The sequence below is a fragment of the Varroa jacobsoni genome, unplaced genomic scaffold (genome assembly GCF_002532875.2).
Source record: "Varroa jacobsoni isolate VJ856 unplaced genomic scaffold, vjacob_1.0 scaffold_1460, whole genome shotgun sequence".
NCBI lineage: Eukaryota > Metazoa > Arthropoda > Arachnida > Mesostigmata > Varroidae > Varroa > Varroa jacobsoni.
This window is the reverse complement of record NW_019214362.1, coordinates 154102-162908: the sequence shown is the minus strand read 5'-3', so window position 1 is coordinate 162908 and position 8807 is coordinate 154102. Positions and strand designations below refer to the sequence as shown.

Here is an 8807-nt window from a genome sequence, read left to right as displayed (position 1 = left end):
GATGCTGCATCGCGATTACTTAGTGATTATTGTTGCGACGTATCACAGAATAAGCATCCTTACCGCGAACCAGATCGGTGGGTATGAGTCCCACGTCAATTTATGTCCTGATACATGATTTTATTGTAATTTCAATATATTGAGTATTGTGACTGAAGTGAGTTGTTATTTCTTGGGGATCCCGTGGGGTAGTATGGTATATTAAACAAGGGGAGAATCGGATTGATTCATACTCAAGTAATTTTGCTTCGTGTCTCAACAAGCGTCAGTCCAGATAGTGTCGAGATATGTGAGAGAAATGTATCGAAATCATCTAATGTACTGCAAATTTTGATGGGGTTTCAAACTTCTATATAGATCTTGACGATTTAATTTTTTTTTTATTTTTATATTTTATATTTAAAAGAGAGGACATACTGCAAGACGTATTAAGTGTACTCGTAAGCCGCACGGCTGGCTGAAGGCAGCGAGCGTCCATTGTTCGAAACCAATACGCACCAATAAATCCTTCCACAAAAGTAACAATTTCGACCGAAGCTGTGTTAGCTGTCGAGATTACTGTTAGATAATAATAAAAATAACACTGCAACACTATTCTGGGGCCTTAAGCTGCAAAAATCTGTAGGATTTTGTCCTATGATGAAAAAAAGATGTTTCCAAAAACTTCGGCAATCATTCAAAGCGTCAAATGTGCGTATGTACCTCGAATGATCCGCCCAGAGTCGGTGTTAGCAGAATATATTTGAATTGCCATTTTAGTACTTGTTTCACTCTTGTAAAATAGGCTGCATAATAAACAGAGAAAAGCTTTTAAAAACTCGCGTAACCTTAATGTTCTCGTAGGTTTAGTTCCATTGAATCTAAGAGCGCCACAACTATTTTCAATCTGTCCTAGATAGAAAATTCTAGAATATAATAACAATATTAACGATATTGTTCTTTCTGCGATGCTGATGACAGGTCTACCCCCTCCCCCTCCCCCAGAACAAAACTACCATTTGGCTGAACCGTACCCTTGTGGCACACGAGCTTCACTTAGTCCTTCACTATATCTGCCTATTTTCCTAGGCTAAACGTGATATACAATACGTATGCGTAATAAAACGGTTATCTTCTTCAAACTAAGGTCGGACTCGCGCACGGTCAGAGCAGCTGTTTGTTACCGCTTCGTCGTTGATCAACGCCTGTTTTTGTCTGGGACGATCTTCTTCCCTTAGCGCTTCATCTTTCTTCGTTTTGGTAGTATTCACCTTTTCGAGAAGTTTTTTTGTTCCATCGGCGCCCCACACATTGCAACTAATCCATCGATGTGTCGATGTGAATGTTTGTTCAGCCGATCAGAGGCGGGGCCACTCCATTGTCTCCGCCCCTGACCGCTCCGACGAAAGCCTGTTCTCGCGGGTGATGGCTGCGCCTATTCGTCCACTTCGAGCCGTGTCTGAGCACCGTGCGCAACAACTCTCCATGAATGCGCTTTATACTCATCGTACTGCCGTCGGCCGGTACATGGCCGATGGCAGAGACGTTGATGTGTCTGTGTATGTGTGCGTCAGCAGTTCGACTGCGTTCGCTGTCCGCGCCGTCGTGAGCATAGCTTTGTTCGTGACGCTGGCGCCGCCGCCGCCGCCGCCGCTGGCGCCGCCGCCGTGCTTCACTCTGTGTCGGCTATGTGCTGTTCGTTGGCGGCCTGAGCATGGTTGCCCTTGCCCATGGAACTCGCCTGCCTGATGAGCGAAGAACGCTTGAGAAGTGTTGCTGCGGCCGGGTGAGCACTCGCCATCAGAGCGGCTCGAACCTCACAGCCCGCACGGCAGCAGGACGATGCCATAGCAGCGACAACACAAAAGCGAAAGCAAACTTGTCTATATATTAGCTTCAAACGACGAATAACGAGGACAAGTACTTGCTGGGGAAGAAGATCAGTGGTAGCATCATTGGAGGTCAGTAAAGTGTTTCTGGAAGCAAAGCTACAGTCGTGGACAATATAACGACGCAGTGAAGAATTTCGGTCCTTTTACCGTTATACTAGCGCCAGCAAGGTTTAATGCGATTACTACTGCATGTTGTGTCTTAAAAGCTTGTGATGCCCGTTCCGCCACCTACAAAGGGACCAAGTGCTTACACCGAAGACAGTACTGACGAATACGAGTTCGAAGCGTGTGCGAAGTCCTTTGCCAATGACCGTCAGTGGAAACGTATGCGTCGCCTGTGTCTCTACTGCCAGCCTGTTAGTATTCACCTAGGCAAGCGGACGGACCTGGGCATCTTCTGAAAACCGACCACGCACGCCCACGTGGTATCGATAGCACGCGAAAAAGGTGGATAGCGTCGAAAGGATTTGGAGACAGAAAGAGGAGGACAGAAAGGGAAAAGTTGCGCGAACAGAGACGATATGCAACTGTTGTCGTTATTATAGTAAGGCGTTGGCTTGTGTTAGTTATCTGATCAAGCAATAGGCCACACACAATTTGCCTCTGTTTCTCTGCTCGAATGCTATATTCGTTTACAATTGTTACGTTCATAGATGGTTCGTGAACGTGCTGTTTGTGGCCAGTGCGTGTGTGTGCGTCTGTGTCTGTCTATGTGTGTGTCAACTATTGCCAGCCTCTTTGTAACTTCTGACTAGCAAGCGGGAACTTGCGTTGGAAGTCGACGTTTTCTAGAGAACCTAATCGTGTTTTGCTGTGGACGAACGAGAAGCAATCAGGGAAGCGGAACTTAATAGTAGGACACTTGAACCTTCACTTCCTTTTTGTGTTATACCTGAAACAGATAGCGTTCACGTGTCGCAGGCCACGAAGACTGTGAGACAGTGCTATCTATTGTCCTCTGTTTATCAAAAGGCTGCTGTATCAAGATTGGTAAGTGGATAGACGGACAACTACTAGGTAGATTTGCATGTCAAATACAGTTCAAACGCTCCCAGATACGTAAAGGTAAAACGACTGCCGGTCGTGTACGGTTCCGTTTCAGTTAAAGATCGTCGTCGAAAGGAAACAGTTTGCGATCACAGTTGGATGACGATAGCAGTAATACCAAGGACAACCTAAAAATCAGTCTTGAACCTATTCCAATCTGCTATGTCATAGACTGTATATTTGATCACTTAGTAATCACTCCGCGTTAAATATTGTAGCATTGTAGTGGAAAACGGTCGATCGAACTATTATATAACATATTCTGTTTAAGTACATCTTCCGTTTTATGCTAGGCCCATTTGTTCTAGCAATTATATAAACGTTTAAATGCAGGAGTTTCTATGCAGCCTATCTCTCTACCAAGGAAACGAGTGCTCCTCCCGTATACGCCTCCGCCGTATACGGAAAATAACTAATTGGCCTAGATAGTTATTCCATACGCACTGAAGCTTTTACTGACTTTCAATATACCATTTTGTGCAAAACCGGTGCTTGACATCTTACGCACACACCAATTCAAAGATATTCGAATCTGATCAATAATATATCAATGGCAACTTCGATTTTGTATTCAACCTGGTCTGTCGTCCTCGACAGTTTATCTATGCCCCAATAGAGGGCCATGATAGATCTGAAGACGTTTGACTCCCCCACTCTGACCGTCCCGTATTCAATTAATAATGCTTTTTACATTGTGTCGTTTGGGAATAATATTGATAACGATAAATGTACAGCGAGTTTTTGACGGAATCAACTCCTTCAAGTGGCATTAAAGCGAGACATTGTTTGTAGAAAAAGTCTAGACTAAAAGATCTCCAAAGAAGTGTTAGTTTTTCTTTTTATTACAAATTAGTTTTCCATGACGAGACCCTAAACCGTGACCCTGTTTTGTTCGTATCAAACCCTTCTGCCGAGCAATCGATATGCGATTGCAGCTCAGCTATACTTGCTACATGAATAGCTTCTCCACAAATAATAACAACTTAACATAATTTCCTTATATATATATATATATATATATATATATATATAGTGAGTGCATTGGCGCATTTACATTACAGCCAGGTGTAGATCTAGGTTTGTATATTAAGAAGAATGTTACTAACATAAATATTGTATAAAACGTTCAACAGGAAAATCATATGCAGCCCAGAAATAAAACCTTCAACTACTGTCGGCCATTGCAAGTTCATTAATATAGGTATTAGTGAATTTTTGGGCAGATTTATGCAATTGTTACGAAAAATGGGCATTTACTATTACCATGAGCCTAAAACGGGGACTCAGTGTCATGAGTTACGGAAGTTGCCAGCGGTACCAAAAGCGGTGTTTCCCAAATGATCCCAAGGTAAATTCACTTTAAATGCATAACAGTTTATAGTAAAATTATTTTTTGGTAATAGCAAAAATAATCATAATAATGGCCAAGTGAATTTCACTATTGTTTTTGGACGTACTCAACCCTAAATTCTATTCGCCCTTCGAAATATGGATTTTTTTTTTGTTTTTGCCTATACGCGATGCTTTTGTTTAGCAATTTTGTTGATAATGAAAACTTGAACACTGAGCATGGACGAATATATAAGGTGTTTGATTCTACCTTGATAACAAAGACTAAGTACACACCTCGAAGAAAAGCCTGCAGGACGAATGACATTTCAGACCGAATCAAAAACTGCAAAACAATATGCCCATTTGTAACGAACGGCCCAACTACCGCTGAGTACTAGATAGTCTCTCTACATAACATTATAGAAACAAACTTGCTTAGTTAGAAAAACACGAGGCTTAAAACAACTCAAATTTGGATTTTGTGGATATTGTACGTGATCCGTATGGAGCGTACCTGCTCGCTACAAATGCCAAGTTTATAGTACAACGAAGTAAGAGATAGCCATATTGAACGAAGTGATATCTGAGGCGAAAATTCGGATCTCCGATACGTGCTACTATATGTCCGTTTAAACTCTTCATCAACAATATATAAACATCGTATTTGGGCTCTGAAAAAGACTGAGGTGTAAAGAACCATATTTATCCCGACTCGATAGCAGCTTCTTTGGTTTGCTTATTATTTTCTCTAAGCATGAATTAAAATGCCCATACCATGAACGATGAAAACACGCGGGCTCACAGATTTACAGATTTTTTCTAATGCATAATGTAGCTTCCCCCTTCTCCCCTCGCCTCTAATCATCACCGTCCAGCCGTTGTTCTTGACACAACCCTATCCTGCTCTACACCCAGATGCAGAGATATGAAGCGCCTCCACTTCCGGCACTTGATCTTTTCTCTTACTGGTATTTGGTCTTTTCCACTGGGGTTACATTGACCCTTTCCCTAAGCCTACGGATTAAGTACATCGCCTTCTAAAACACCTTCGTTCACTTACACGCTGTTGTGTTCCCTCTTGAACCACTCTGCCTTGTCTACCCTAATAGTAATTAGCAGTATCGCTTAAATTAGCCAAAGCCGACCGACGGCTGACTGTCAGGACTTTTCACGGCGGCGTAAGACCATTTGGCACTGCTACTCAAGTTCAGACGGAGCTGATGCGGGTAACTAAGGTTAAGCTAGAATATGAGATTTTTGGGTGCGGGTATGGGCATACAGTAGCTACTAAAATTGACGAGCTCCAGCGCGCCGAACGGTAGTCTACAGATACCTACCTATTTGTAAGCATATTTTGTCACACCGCGACTCAGTCGGAGTTGGAGGTAGCCGCAACGGCAGGCGACCCCCCACCCCCCCAGAACAGTACAAGCTGTTTGTTGTGGTCCGTTAGCCAAACAACGATCAGATAACACGCAGCCGCGCGGCCTGCTCGGAGTGAAAATTCGTGACCCCCGAGGGGAAGATCGAACCATTGAACTTTTGGGTCGATTCAGTTTAAACGAATGGCCGGTAGAACATATTTGCTAGATAGTCCCGTATACATACATGCACGGGCCGATGTCTAGCCTTCTCCCCGCGAAATATTGGAAAAGTTCACCGCGTGAGATTAGGACAACACTCAATCGTATTTGTTAGGCATAGCTAAAAAATTGAAGTATTGTGTAGGTTATTCGTATTATATACCCAATATTTCTACATGCCATATTCACATGAAATGTACGCAGGCAGTTTTTTGAAAAAAAATATCTACACTTTTATGGGTAAAATGATTCTTACATTTTTGTCATTAGCCTGCTAGCTGGGCTTGAGAAACAATACAATTATAACCATATAAATAAACAGTCTGTTTTGTGAAGCAGTAAAGTTTATCTACGAAAAAGAAGTCCTATGGATCCGTTAAATGTACACAGATTTATGTGAATTAGAGCCTGAACACGAGTCAGTTAATAGAAACCAAAACAGGAGCGTATTCGGTACACCCCTGTCACAATGAACTTCTTTCTGTTAGGCCAATTAATTAGGGGAGGGGGTAGTGAGTATATTACGAACACACACACAGCTCTACTATAGGGGGCACCGGTAAAACTTAGAATTGAACAGGCAAGATCGTCTCATTGAGGTGTATTTCAACTCTGTTGATGGCTCCACCACGTTAGCATCACAGCTATCGTATACCGTAGTTGATGCCTTGAAATCGTGAAGGGAGGTGTTCATGTTTCTATGGCTAACGAATACGCACTGACTATTTTACTGTTATCGTATAGCTGCCGCCTCCACTGTCGTCTATAAAGCGTGAGCTTTATGTGTCCGATTCCATCGAGCTTTTGGCGATTCTCAAGCAGCGAACCAGGTCTATTGCATAGGGAATGTATCTGAAGCCAGCAGGCATGCGTCTCATTCACGTCAGCGAAACTGTGAGCGACTAGATCCGTTTAAAGGCACGGTGATCGTATGTGTTAGCTACGCATTTTATCTGGGTAAGCATGGTTGCTAGTGAGTATGTTAACTGAAATCGTTTCTCCGCCAAAAAATGAGAGGCGCAGACAAAGCAACGGACGAGTGGAAGAGGAAGACGCTGTCGCAGACGAACGCAAAAATCGTGTGCCGGCGAACAGATGCAAAAGATCCTTTTTGGCGTGTCGGCGGCATCTGTGAATACATACATACATACATACGTACGTATATATTGTCTGGACAGCGGTGGCCAGTTAATGCTATTACCAGTCGAGGGCGGTAGGTAGGCTAAGAATGATATTAAATAATGTCGTGCATATACAGACTATAAATCCGCTATACAAGAGCAGAGTTGTAATAGCTCTTTGGTGCACCGTTACCGTCAAGCACTGCTAGCCAACGTAGAGAGGGTAGAATTCGCCGTGCATCTACGATAAGCTCACACTTTAATAAAAACTGATAGCTGACCTGTCGGAAGGCGGGAACCTGTGCCCCCGGCGACCTTTAGACCTAACGGTACGCTGGTGCTTGTATATGTAGCCTAAAACAGAAGTAACTTTACTGGGTAACTAGTCTTTATCTATAAAAAGTTGTCTGCCCATTTTGGCGGTTGTTGACCTTGAAGTGTCATCGCAAACTCTTATATAGTTTACCCAATGAACACTGATATTAGTGCATCTTGCATCGTGTACCAAAATGCATCAATTATATTTGGTGGCCCAAAAATAGTTATTAACAGACGGCGATACGGTTATAATATATGTGTATCAAGATACAGAATAAAGTAGACATAATCGTTTTTGCTCAGTGGTTTTTTACGCGCTTAATTTGTTGCAAGAATATGAGCTCTGTTGGGGCCATATGGATGCGGTTATACCAAAGTTCCAGCTATTCGATGGCTACAGTGGACACGGAGACATATTTTGTTGATGACAGGCAACATTCGAAACTAAAAATTGTGCCTGGTTCTTTGCGGCCTTCTTTAGCCGAACTAATAGCTGACCAGTCATCACCTTGTCCTACGGCAAACACTCATCGCGATGTTTAGACGATGAACCGTCCTTTTTTTTTGACACAAAATAATTTCATATAATATTTTTCTGCATATGCACGTGTCGGTTACTTCAAATGCACTTAAATCTTAGTATATTAAACTTATTTGTTACGTTTCAGTAACAAGTAGCACGAGTTCCCTCAATTTCTATGTATAAAAAAAAAATCCTATATTCTAGAACTAACACTTCTAAACCTTATTCGAGAGAGAAGAACGAAAGACAGACGTAGCTTGAGTCATCATTATCTCGTTGAGCCGTTTCGTCGTCATGTTATCTTTGTAGATTATAGACTGACTGGAAACATAAAGATTACAAACTGCTAAACAATGAATTTTCCTTGTGCACTTTTTGTCCTGGTCCAGTTGTTGGAACAATTCCTTAAATCAAAAAAACGCTAAGTCGTGAGAATCTATTTTAATCGCTTGTTTGTTTTACCTTAAAACGAACCCATAGGAGTTAGGTGACCGATTTTTCACAGCTTGGCCTGCCCCATTAGCTCGCTCGGAGTTTTTCAGACGTCAAAAACTGCAGGTAGTTTATGCAAGACCAACTCCTACTGAGTAGCTTGATTGTTGGGTGGTCATTGCATTACAATTTTATGAATAGCTAGCTGCTTGCGATCTTTGTCAGATTGACAATGTTATGTTATTATCACTACCTACCTACCTACTGTCGCATTCAATGCGTGAAAAACGCGACTTTTTTACAACTAAAAAACGCTTTTTACCTTACGTACGCCGATGGTGTTATTGTTACAAAATGTCTGTAGCAAAGTGTTTCCGTTAATTTTTTGTGCTCCATTTCGTCGAAATGTTCGCTAGGCTAACTTATTTCTACGTAAGTTCTATTCTTAAGGAATAAGGTCTCAAGATATATCTCAGCGATAACTGGTCGGTATACTACGAATACTTTTTCCCGAATACTTTCCTACGAATCCTTTCGTGTTTTGTGTTTCCTTTTTTTTTTTTTTTTTTTTTTTTTTTTT

The 8807-nt window shown here is 42.0% G+C and overlaps 1 protein-coding gene across 1 annotated transcript in view; it reads left to right on the top strand.

Moving 5' to 3' along the window:
• Positions 1 to 1728: 1728 nt before the first annotated feature.
• LOC111270285 (uncharacterized) overlaps positions 1729 to 8807 on the top strand; it is a 31838-nt gene continuing 24759 nt past the window's right edge. Inside the window, exon 1 of the mRNA XM_022850430.2 lies at positions 1729 to 2861. The gene's annotated coding sequence lies outside the window, so the exon portion shown is untranslated. The remainder of the gene's footprint in view (positions 2862 to 8807) is intronic.